General features: G+C 33.5%; 1 non-coding gene and 1 pseudogene across 1 annotated transcript; one reads left to right on the forward strand and one right to left on the reverse strand.

The window, feature by feature from the left end:
- The first annotated feature begins 10,438 nt into the window (after positions 1 to 10,438).
- LOC111721635 lies at positions 10,439 to 10,542 on the forward strand. Its single transcript, XR_002770729.1, has one exon. It is a non-coding gene; the product is annotated as a U6 spliceosomal RNA (small nuclear RNA).
- Positions 10,543 to 10,984: 442 nt separating this feature from the next.
- Positions 10,985 to 11,514, reverse strand: LOC111721633 (annotated as a pseudogene).
- Positions 11,515 to 12,697: the final 1,183 nt, after the last annotated feature.

Consider the following 12,697-nt stretch of genomic DNA (forward strand, 5'->3'; position numbering starts at 1 on the left):
TGCCTCTCCCTACCCCCACCTATTTTCATACTAGAGAACTTCAGCTTCCAGATCAGATAGTCCCCCTTGAACCCTAACCTCTCTCAGTTCTTCATTTTACTCATATTTTGTGATTTACTCCTCCATCCCCCCTCAGCTACACATAGTGATGGTAATGTCCTTGATCTCGCCATCTCCCACATGAATTCCATTTCCATGTTCACAAACTGAAATTCCTTTATCTGATCATAATCGGTTGTCAACATCTCCCTCTGCCTTACAATCACAAACTGTTCTCTGTCCTCACTATGACCTTCAATTCCTTTTCTTTCCCAGACCATCACCACTCTACTGAATATACTCTACTCACTTCATAATCTTGACTGCTCAGTGAACCAGTTCACTTCTACACTGTCTTCTTCTCTTGCCCCTTTTCTTATCAAAGATATCGCCTTGCCAAGCCTTGGCTTTGGATACTTCCAGCATCTACTGCCTTCACTCCTACTCACATGCTGCTGAACCAAGCTGGAGAAAACCACGAGATCATGCTTACTACAGTTTATGTTACATAATCTCAACTAGGCTCCCACTGTGGCAAGGCATTTCTTTTATATTTCCCTATTAGATTCACTATCCCACTCACCGCAGTAGTTCTTTCAAACCTTGTCATCCTTCTTTAAGCTTCCCAGGGTTTCCCCTCCCTCTCCCATCTAAACTGAGATCTTTGTCTCATTTCACTAACAAAATTGAGACCATTTGCCAAGAGCTCCCTCTTCTACCCATCTCACATCAGTCAGATACCTTCTGCCACCATCTACTCCTTGTCTCCTGTGAAGATGTGGCCTTTCTCCTTGCCAATGCAAACCCTCATATATGTACAAGTAATCCTAACCCATCCTGTGTTCTCTTGCAAAATTTCCCCCCACACACATCTTGACTTTTTTTACTACTTCTCTACTGCTTACAGATCTGCCAATGTTTCTTTTATCCTAAAAAACCAAAAAATCCCCCACAAACTTACTGATCTGTCCATCCTTGCTAGCTATCAGCCTCTATCTTTCCTCCATTTTGGGGGTGAATTCCTTGAGGAGATATTCTACAATCACCCAAATTTTCCTTTGTGTCCTTTCCCCTCAACCTCCCAAAGACCTCTCCCATATGAGACAATTTTTAAAGAAAAAAGAGAAAAAAACAAGCAAAACCAAACAATAAATTTTTAAAATCTGAAAATAATATTCATTTCCCCACACTCAAGATCATCTCACTCCATAAGAGTGAGTTGTGAGTATTGTCTTATATCTATTCTTTGAAGCTATATTCTTTGTAATATTGCAATATTCACTTTTGATTGTTTTATGGTCCTTTTTGTTAATGTCATAGTCATGGATATTGTTTTCTTGGCTCTGTGTACTTCATTATACCTTGTCAATTCATATCTTTTCAGGTTCCTCCATGTTTATCGTATTTACCAGTTCTTATAGCACAGCGATAGGCAATTACATTCATGTACCACAGTTTGTTTATCTGTGCCCGAGTTGATGGGCATCTGCTTTGCTTTCCTACTACAAAAAAGTTATTTTATACACATTTTAATTTATATATGAACTTTTTTTTATTAGAGACATCCTTTAAATATATACTAAATAGTGGAAATTCTGGGACAAATGGTGTTGATATTTTAGTTGCTTTATTTACATAACTCCAAATTGCTTTCCAAAATGGTTGTACTAATTCACAGTTCTACTATATTTCTCACATACTTCCTGACTTTCCCTTGGCAGATAGATTCCCAAATATTTTATATGATTCGACAGTGTGCCTATATTTCCACAACTCTTCCAACATTGACAATTCCTATCTTTTGTCATATTTGCCAATTTGCAGAACATGAGGTGAAATCTCAGGGTTGTTTTCATTTGTCTTTATCTGATTATTAGTTATTTGGTACATGTTTGTGTGCTCTCAAATTTGCGTTTCTTCTTTTGAGAATTCTTTGTTCATAACCTTTACCACTTATCTATTGAGGAATGACCTTTGGCCATATATATTGTCTTTAAATATTGCATTATATACGTATATACGTATATGTATATACAAATAAATATTACAAGTCCATATATCTTAAATGTTAAACTCTTACATTTGAAACCTGATAGGAACATTTATCATTTTACCACCTCCCTTCTTAATTCTAGATGTATTGATTTTGTTTTCCTAGAAAAATTTTCATTTCATGAAATCGGTTATCAGTTTTATCTTTTGTAATTGTTTCTATTCCTTATTTCATTAAGAACATGTCTTTAATCTGTTTGGGTCTTTTTTTTTTCCTGAGACAATTGGTCTTAAGTGACTTGTTTAGGGTCACACACATCTAGGAAGTGTTAGGTGTCTGAGGCCAGATTTAAACTCAGGTCCTCCTGACTTAGGGCTGATACTCTATCCACTGCACCATCTAGCTGTCCCTTATCATTTTTTTAAATGATGTAATCTTTCTATATTTGAAAATATAGACATGCATAGCTATGGGCTTAGGAGAAGGGGACAGAGTAGCTGTATGTCTAAGGGCCTTGTTGCCTCTGACCATCAGTGATGCAGCAGTACAAAGCCCTCACTTTCATAATGTCCTATTCTTTTTTTTTTCTCTTTTGAGGCAATTGGGGTTAAGTGACTTGCCCAGGGTCACATAGCTAGTGAGTATCCCTGCCTCAGCTCCTCTTGACTCCAGGGACAGTGCTCCACCCACTGCACCATCTAGCTGCCTCCAAGTACTCTTGAAACTTTGTTTAATGACACTTTTTGCGAAAGACTTCATGAGGAAATTTGAAAAGAATATTGGGCTGGAAAACAGACTCTGAATTATCCTGCTCTTCAGCAAATTAAGTTGTGTGACTTTGGGCAAATCACTTAACCTCCCTGTGTTTCACTCTTCTTATTTGTAAAATGGGAGCAATGCCTATCCCTATTTACCTACCTCACAGGGTTGTTGTGGGGATTAATTAGATATAATGTTTGTAAAACATTTGAGTTCCTTGGAGACCAGCTCAAGTTAAATATACAATAATCAAAAAATATATTGACATGATAGGTCTCTGATGATAACAGAATGGGAATAGTATATGATATTACAAAAATTTGCCATGTATTAAGGCATAAAACCCTAACAAACAAATGCAGGAAAGCAAAAATATTAAGACCTTTACTGACCACAGTGCAATAAAAACCATATTCAAAAAAGGGCCATTGAAGAAAGAATTAGAGTAGATTGGTGACTGAATTCTAAATAATTGATAGGCTGAGAAGAAATGTAAATGACAAGATTCTTTCATCAAAGAAAATGATAACAATAAATCAACCTATCAAAAGTTGTGGAATATAGCCCAAACTGTCCTTAGTGGAAAATTTATATCTTTAAATACTTCTGTCTATAATCAAAAGAAGTAATAGATCACTGAAGTGGACAAGTAATTAAAAACACTAGAAAATCTGATCCCATAAAATACCAAAATAGAAATAGTGAAGATTAAAAAAGAGCTATTAAAAAGTGAAAGAAAAAGAAAACATTGATCTAATACAAGTAAACTGATTTGAGGTGCAGGGAACAAATAAAACAGAGAATTTATTGACTGTTTTGAATTTTTAAAGGAAAGAAAAGATTGTGATTAGTGTCCCTACCTTTTTCCTCTCTCTTTAGTCTAGCCTCTGACTTCATTATTCAACTGAAATCACTTTTTCCAAAGTTATCAGTGGCTTCTTAATTGTCAAACCTAATCATCTTTTCTCAAGCTTCATCTTTCCTGACTTTTCTTCAGCCTTTAACTTTTGTCACTCTCTGTTCCTTGCTGCTGTCTTCTCTTTAGATTTTCATGGTGCTACTCTCACCTGGGCAGCAAGGTGGGTCAGCCTGGAGACACACAAACTCTTCACCCTGAGTTCCAATGTGGCCTCAGACACTGAGTAACTATGTGAACTTGGGCAAGTCACTTTACCCTGTCTATCTCAAATTCCTCATATGTAGCATGAGCTGGAGAAGGAAGTGGCAAACCCCTCCAGTATCTCTGCCAAGAAAACCTCAAATGGGGTCACAGAGAGTTGGTCACGACTGAAATGACTAAACAACAAGCTGTCACCTGTTTCTCCTACCTGTCTGACCACTTCTTCTCAATCTCCTTTACCAGAGACTGCTAATTTAGGCCATGCCAGCTAATCAGTGGTGTTCCCAAGCCTTTGTCCTGGGACCTCTTCTCTCTATATACTATTTTGTTTGTTGACCTCATCAGCTCCCATGGATTCAGTTGTGTTCTCTATGCTGATGAGTGTCAAATCTACTTATCCAACCTTAATCTCTCTTCTGATCTCCAGGTCTCCATATTTAGCTGCCTGTTAGTTCAAATTGGATATCTCAGACATCTTAAATTAAACACGTCCAAAAAGACACGTTATGTTTTTCCCCAAACCCTGCCGTCTTCCTAACTTTCCTGTTGCTGTTGAAGACTCTGCCTAATCCTCAGGTCTTGAAATCTGGATGTCACTCTCAAGTCTTCACTCTCTCCCCATATCCAGTCATTGTCAAGTTCTGTCACTTTTACCTTCACAACATTTCTCACATGTGACCTGTTTTTTTTTTACTGATACTGCCATCAACCTGACAAATGCCCTTATCACTTCACATCTGGACTATTATAATAGCCTTATTTTTGGTCTCCCTGCCTCAAGTCTCTCCTTACTCCATTCAGCTGTCCAATTGATCTTCCTAAAGCTTAGGCCTGAGCATGTCATTCCCTTAGTCTTCAAACTCCATGATCAAATATAAAAGTCTGACTTTTAGAGCCCTTTATAATCTGTCTCTTTCCTACTTTTTCAGTCTTTTTGTACCTTACTCCAAACCAAGTATACTATGATCTGTTATTATCAACCTTGTTCCTCAGAAAACACATTTCATTTCCCAATTGTGATCATTTTAGTTTCATTGTTTGTCTCCCATACTTGGAAATCCCTCCCTCTTCATTTCTGTATCCTGGCTTCCCTGACTTTCTTCAGATCTCAGATAAAAAAATCACCTTCTATATGAAGCGATTCATGATCTCCCTTAAAATAAGTGCCTTCATATATATATATATATATATATATATATATATATATATATATATAATATAGACTGTGAGCTATTTGAGAGCTAGAAATGTTTTCTTGCCTTTATTTATTTCCTCTCTGCTTGGCATAGTGTCTGGCATATAGTAGGTACTTAATAAATACTCATTGATTGATTTGAAAGAGGAAAACCAAGTTATCAGTATCAAAAATGAAAAAAGGAGAATTCAAAGCAAATGAAGAAATAAAAGAGTTATTAGAAACTTTTTTGCCCAACTCTATGCCAACAAAATGAACAACTTATTTTAAATGTTTATAAAATATATTTATGTAACATAGTTATTTTTATCACACTCATATTTGTAATGGAATTATGTTAAGATATTATTATTTAATATAATATATGGTATATCTATAATTTATAATATGTTTGTAAAAGTATAAAATGTGCAGATTCACAAGATAGCATTTAGAGAATTTACACAACTGAACTCAGAAAATGAAATTGAACAGACCTTAAATGAATTCTTAAAGCAAAACCCCTCAGCACCAGAAACATTAAACAATGAATCCTTTGAAACATCCAAAAATTAATTTCAATATTACCTTTACCATTTGCAAAAATAGAAAAAAGTTAGAAAACTTTCTAGTTTTTCATGTGCTGCAAGTATTATCTTGATATTCAAATCACAAAGCCTCAACAGAGAACAAAAATTATAGAACAATATCCCTAACAGACATAAAAGCGAAAAAATTAAATAAAATGTCAGCAAAGGGGCTGCAGCAATATAACAAATGAATCACATACTATGACCAGGTTGTATTTATTGGAGATGTTTAGGGCTAGTCCAGTATTAGAAAAACTAAAATTATAAGAAACCATTTTAATAAGAAGAACAGTAGAAATCATGCGGTTATATTAATAAATTCAGAAAATACTTTTCTCATAAATATAACACTCATTTCTACTTTTTGAAAAAGCATAAAAATAAATGAGCCATTCTATTAAATGATAAGGATATCTATTGAAACTTAAGAGTCAAGATTATTTGCATTTGGGATAGACTAGTTGTATTTCCAATAAACTCAGGGGTAAGGCCAGTATTCCTACTGTACTACAGTGATTTGATGTAATGCTAGAATTGCTGGATATAATAGTAAGAACAAGAAATTGATGGAATAAGCATTGACAAAAAGGCAATAAATATGCTTTGGAAGATATTATGATGGTTTAATTAGAGAACCCTATATAGTCAACTGAAAATTTAACTGAAACACTTAGTAACTTTAGCATAGTTGAAAGATATAAAATAAGTGCACATAAATCGTCAGCATTTCTGTATGATACCAAGAAAAAAAGCACACATTAGAAAGATAAATTCCCTTTTAAATGATTTCAGAATATATAAGATACTTAATATTCTGCCTGTCAAGAAATGCTCAGAAACTAAAGGCATGCAACCATGAAATAGTCTTGAAATTAATAAAGATAATTCTGAAAAATTGGATTAATATGAATTACTTATAAGTAGACATAGCCAATAAAATAAAAATGATAATCTTACTTAAATCATTTTTTTCAGTGCCATACCAATCAAACTATGAAAGGATTGCTTTTATAGAGCTAGAAAAAATTACAACAGAATTTATCTGTAGGAAACAAATGTCAAGATTTTTAAGGGAAGTATGAAAAAAAATATGGTAAAGATAGATGGTCTACCAGGATCAGATCTCAAGTTATATTACAAAACAGTAAATATCATGAAGATTTGTTATAAGTTAACAAAAAAGAGGTAGGACAGGGAAACAGACTAGTTACACAATATACAGAAGAAAAAGAATCTTATAAATATTCTAAACCCAAAGATTCTCCAGTGAGCAGAATAAAAACTCACTTTGACAGAAACTGCTAGGAAAACTGGAAAGTACCAAGGCAGATACGAGATTCAGATCTTCACCTCATACCATTTAGGAAGATAAACTCCAAGTAACTTAGATCTTTGTCTTTTATACACTGAAGTTATAGGAATACATTCACTAAGCACTCTGTATGGAAATAAAGACAGACCAAAAATGATAGCAACACAACTTGCTTATGGGCTTATGGGTCAAAGTATAATACTATTTACTGCTATACCAATCAATTGCCAAATGACTATTTTATAGGTCTGTCTAAAAAATAATGAAATTCATTTAGAGGAACAAAAGGTCAAAAATCTTGAGGGAAATATGAAAAAAAGTAGAAATCATTATAGCAGTACCAAATCTCAAATTATACTGTAAAGCAATAATCATCAAAATGATTTGGTATTGATTAAAAAATAGAGAAGTCAAACAGTAGAATAGATTAGGTACACAACACTAATGAAACAAATGAATCTAGTGTTTGAGAAACTCAAAGATCCTAACTACTAGAATAAAGACTTACTATTTGACCAAAATTGCTAGGAAAGATTGAACAGAGATCTGGCAGAAATTGGGGTTAAACTAACACCCTATGTCATATACCAAGCTCAAAATCAATACATGATTTAGGTATAAAATGTTGATCATTAATTAATGTACAAGGAAGAAACTTTTCACTAGCAAGTAAGTGATAAGATTATAGATGGTAAAAATGAATAATTATTATTCATAAAAATAAAAAGTTTTTGCACAAATCCAATGCTGCTAAAATTAGAAGGAAAATATTGAATTGTAAAAAGATTTCTGCAGGTTTCTTCCAGAAAGTACTAATTTCCAAGGTATATGAGGAACTGATTCAAATTTATAAAAATAAGAGCCATTTCTCAGTTGATAAATAACAAAGGATACCAACAGGCTGTTCTCAAGGGAAGAAATCCAAGCTATTAACAGCCATGTGAAAAAAATGCTCCAAATCCTTAACAATTCAGGAAATGCAAATTAAAACAACTGAGCTTCCAGCTTATATTAATGAAATTGGCAAAGTTGAGAAAAAATGAAAATGACAGATGTTAGAAAGGCTTCTGAAAAACAGACATTATTTCAGTGTTGATCCAGTAATCGATTATTTTATGCATTCTGATAAGCAATTTGAAACTTTACCCCCAAAGTTACTAAATTGTATGTACCCTTCCCAGCCTATACTGCAAAGAACTTTTATTATGTCAAAGAAATCGAAAGTAAGGGAGTGCCCATTAACTGAGGAGTATATTCCTCAGTTTTAAAATATAAATATAAAAATATTATTATGCCACAAAAATGATAAAAGGAATGGTTTCAGGGAAACCTTGCAAGAATTGAATGAATTTATGCAGAGAACATTTTATACAGTAAGAACAACATTGGAAAGACAAACATCTTTTAAATACTTAACTCTTGATTGTGTAGTTTACCAACTACCATGTTTACAAGTTTGGTTACAAAACATGCTACCCACCTGTTGACAGTCAGTTGATGGACCTAAGATGTAGAATATAAACATATTTTTGGAAATTTCCACTGTGGGGGTTCCTTTTCCTTGTTACATATATCTGTTACAATTTTTTTGTTTTTCTTTTTGCACAGACCTGTGTCATGGAGACAGAATAAACACTAGTTAAGAAGAAAAACAAAAATGTTTTAACAAAGATGGAGAAGGATATACTTTCTCATAGCTTTTCCTTGGGCCTTTTCTTTATAATGTTTTAGCATTCAGGTTTAATTATTTATTGTCCAAACACTTTGTCATTAGTTGGGTAGAATATTCCCTCATCAGAATTTTGTTTGGTCATTACATTGATCAGAGTTTTTAAGTCTATCAAAGTTGTTTGTCTTTTCAGTGTTATTTTTTAAATTATTTTTATTACATTTGAATTCCAAGCTATTTCCCTTCCTTTTTCCTAACCCTGCATTAGAGAAGGCCAAAATTTGACATGTGTGTATGTGCACACTTGTGAAATTGTATAATTGGTAGTTCCACATATCAGTTCTTTCTCTGGAGATGGCATCTTCCTTCATAGCTCCTTTATAATTGATTGGAATATTCATGTAACTCAGAATAACTTAGTCATTCATATTACTCTTTGAACAATATTGTTATTATTATATATAATATTTTCTTGGTTCTGCTCATTTCACTCTTCATTCTTACATGTCTTTCCATATTTTTTTCAAATCAACCTACTCATTTCTTTCAGCACAGGAATATTCCATCACAACCATATCCCACAAGTTATTCAGCCATTTCCCAATTGATGGGTATCCCCTCAGCTTCCAATTCTTTGCCACCACAAAGACAACTGCTATAAATATTTTAGAACATATAGATTCTTTTCCTTTTCCCCTGAAAACCTTGGGAAGCATACCTAATAGTCCTATTTCTGGGTCAGAGGTGATATCCAGTATCATAACTCTTTGGACATAAATCCAGATTGTTCTCCAAAAAGACTGGATCAGTTCATAGTTCAACCAACAGTGAATTATGATCCCAATCTTTCTACATCCTCTCCAGCATTTATTTTTCCCTTCTATCACTTTAGCCAATTTAATAAGTATAAGATGGTATTCAAAGTTTTTTATGTGCATTGCTCTAATCAGTAATGATTTAGAACATTTTTTCCATATGACTACATATAGCTTTGATTTCTTCTTGCAAAAACTGCCTGTTCATATCTGTAGATCATTTATCAGCTGGAGAATGACTCATATGCTTATAAATTTGACAATTTTCTATATGTTTGAAATTTGAGGCATTTATCTGAAACACTATCTAAAATTTTTACCCACTTTTCTGCTTTCCTTCTAATCTTGCCTACATTGGTAATAGTTGTACAAAGCCTTTTTAATTGAAGGTAATCAAAATTATCCATTTCATACCTCACAATGCTCTCTATCTCTTACTTACTCATAAATTCTTCTTCTATCACTAAATCTGATAGGTAATGTGTTCCATGTTCTCATTTACTTATGATATCCACCTTTAGGTCTAGATCATGTTTCCATTTTGACCATATCTTGGCAAATATTGTAAGATATTGGTCTACACCTTATTTCTGCCAGTTTGCTTTTCTGTTGTTTCAACAACTTTTTACCAGAATGAGTTCTTACACTAAAAATGTTAAACTTTCTATTTATCAAACACAAAATTACTACAATAATTTACTACTGTGTATTTCATATATATATATATATATATATATATATATATATATATAGTTCTACTGATTCATTTTGTTTCTTAACCAGCACTAGATAGTTTTGATAATTACTATCTTATAATAAAATTTAAAATTTAGCACTGCTAGACCTCCTTCCTCTACTGTTTTTCATTAATTCCTTTGATATTCCTGACCTTTTGTTCTTCCAAATGAATTTTGTCATTACTTTTTCTAGCTCAATAAAGTAATTTTTTGGTAATTTAATTGGGCACTTGCTTCGGCAGCACATATACTAAAATTGGAACAATGCAGAGAAGATTAGCAATGGCCTCTGTGCCAGGATGACACACAAATTCGTGAAGGCAATTTAATTGGGATGGCATTGAATAAATAGATTCATTTAGGCAGAATTGTCATTTTTATTATATTGACTTGGCCTACTGATGAACAATTAATATTTCCCCAATTATGTGAATGACTTTATTTGTATTAAAAAAGTACTTTATAATTATCTGCATATATTCCCTGGGTTTATCTTGGCAGTTATGCTCCCAGGTATCTTATGTTGTCTATAGTTATCTTAAACGCCCTTTCTCTTATTATCTCTTCTTTTTTTAAATTAAATTTTATTTTAATAGCCATGAAAACCATGAACAAGGGAAACAAGAAAAACAGGGGAAATAAATTGTGCATAAATATGGATACTTGGCTGGAAAACTGTTTTTCAAATGTATATATTAACTAAAACATTTCAAAAGCATTTTAGCCCACTCAAATGTTCTTTTCCTCAACATCTGAGGAATTCCTGAACGTCCTCCTCATCTTTGAAGACTACTGAAATGTATCAAGAACAAAAATGCAAAGTGGAACTGCATGATATTACAAATTTTATTCCAGAAGTGTCCATCCATTTCCTTGAAGAAAAGTCACTGAGTAAGCCAGTCACCTAGGTTATGGATAAAAAAAAAACATACAAGATATCAAAAATAGGCCGCTATATGTGGCAGAAAGAGAATCTTTATGTTGGTGGTACATATGTATAGCACAGCAGTACATGTGACATACTAGGGCTGTATCATATTCAAGATGGTGGGACAAGGTAAGGCAGTCACTGGCTAGGGATAGAAAAGAATGATCACCCCGTCCTCTAGGTAATGGCATCAGACCACTGGCCAAGCAAAAATGATTACATTTATACCACTGATCTAGAGGAGCAGAGTGGCGAGTCTGGATCTGGATACATACTCACTGAATTGTACCATACAGCATGGCTATGCTAGCAAAATTACCTTTCCAGGTAATGGGCCTGTGTCACATCTTCACTTTTTCCTATAATTTTTTTTGAAGCCAGTATAGAAATGCTGATTAATGTGGGTTTATTTTACATCCTGGTGCTTTGCCAAAATTATTGTTTCAATTAGCCTTTTAGTTGAATTTCTAAAATTTTCCTTTTTTCTCAGAAGTATTTTATTTTTCCAAATACATAGATAGTTCAACATTCATTTTTGTATTCAAATTTTTTTCTCTCTCCCTCTCTTACCTCATCCTTCCCCAAGACAGAAAGCACTCTGATTTAGGCTATACATGTACAACATTTCTAAACATATCTTCTTATTTGTCATGTTGTGCAAGAAAAATCAGACCCAAAAGGAAAAGAAAACCACTAGAATGAAAAAGCAAACAAACAAAAAAAGATGAAAATACTCTGCTTCAATCCACATTCAGTCTTCATAGTTTTCTCTCTAGATGCAGATAACATTTGCCATCACAAGTCTATTGGATTTGTCTTGGATCACTGCATTGCTGAGAAGAGAGAAGTCTATCGTAGTTGATCATCACATAATCTTGCTGTTACTGTGTACAAACGTTTTTGCACATGTGTGTCCCTTTCCCTCTTTTATGATCTCTTTGGGATATAGACCAAGTAGAGATAGTGCTGGATTAAAAGGGTCTGCACAGTTTTATAGCCCTTTGGGCATAGTTCCAGATTGTTCTGTAGAATGATTGGATCATTTCACAACTCCACTAATAATGCATTATTGTCCCAGTTTTCTCACATCCCCTCCAACATTTTTCACTGTCTTTTCCCGTCATCTTAGCCAATTGGATAGGTGTGAAGTGGTACCTCAGAGTTGTCTTAATTTGCATTTCTCTAATCAATAGGGATTTAGAGCATTTTTTCTTATGATTGTAGATGACTTTTATTTTTTCATCTGAAAATTGTCTATTCATATCCTTTGACAATTTTCAATTGGAGAATGGCTTTGTATTCTTATAAACTTGACTCAGTTCTCTTGGAATCATTGACTGTAAAAATTGTTTGCCAGTTTTCTGCTTCCCTGTTATTAGTTTTGTTTTTGCAAAATCTTTTTAATTTAGTATAAGCAAAATTATCTACTTTGCATTTCATAGTGTTCTCTAGTTTTTCTTTGACCATAAATTCCTCCCTTCTCCAAAGATCTGACAGATAGATTATCCCTTGCTCTTCTGATTTGTTTATACTGTCACCCATTCTGTTTAAATCATAAACC

The sequence above is a fragment of the Sarcophilus harrisii genome, chromosome X, assembly GCF_902635505.1.
Source record: "Sarcophilus harrisii chromosome X, mSarHar1.11, whole genome shotgun sequence".
Taxonomy (NCBI): domain Eukaryota; kingdom Metazoa; phylum Chordata; class Mammalia; order Dasyuromorphia; family Dasyuridae; genus Sarcophilus; species Sarcophilus harrisii.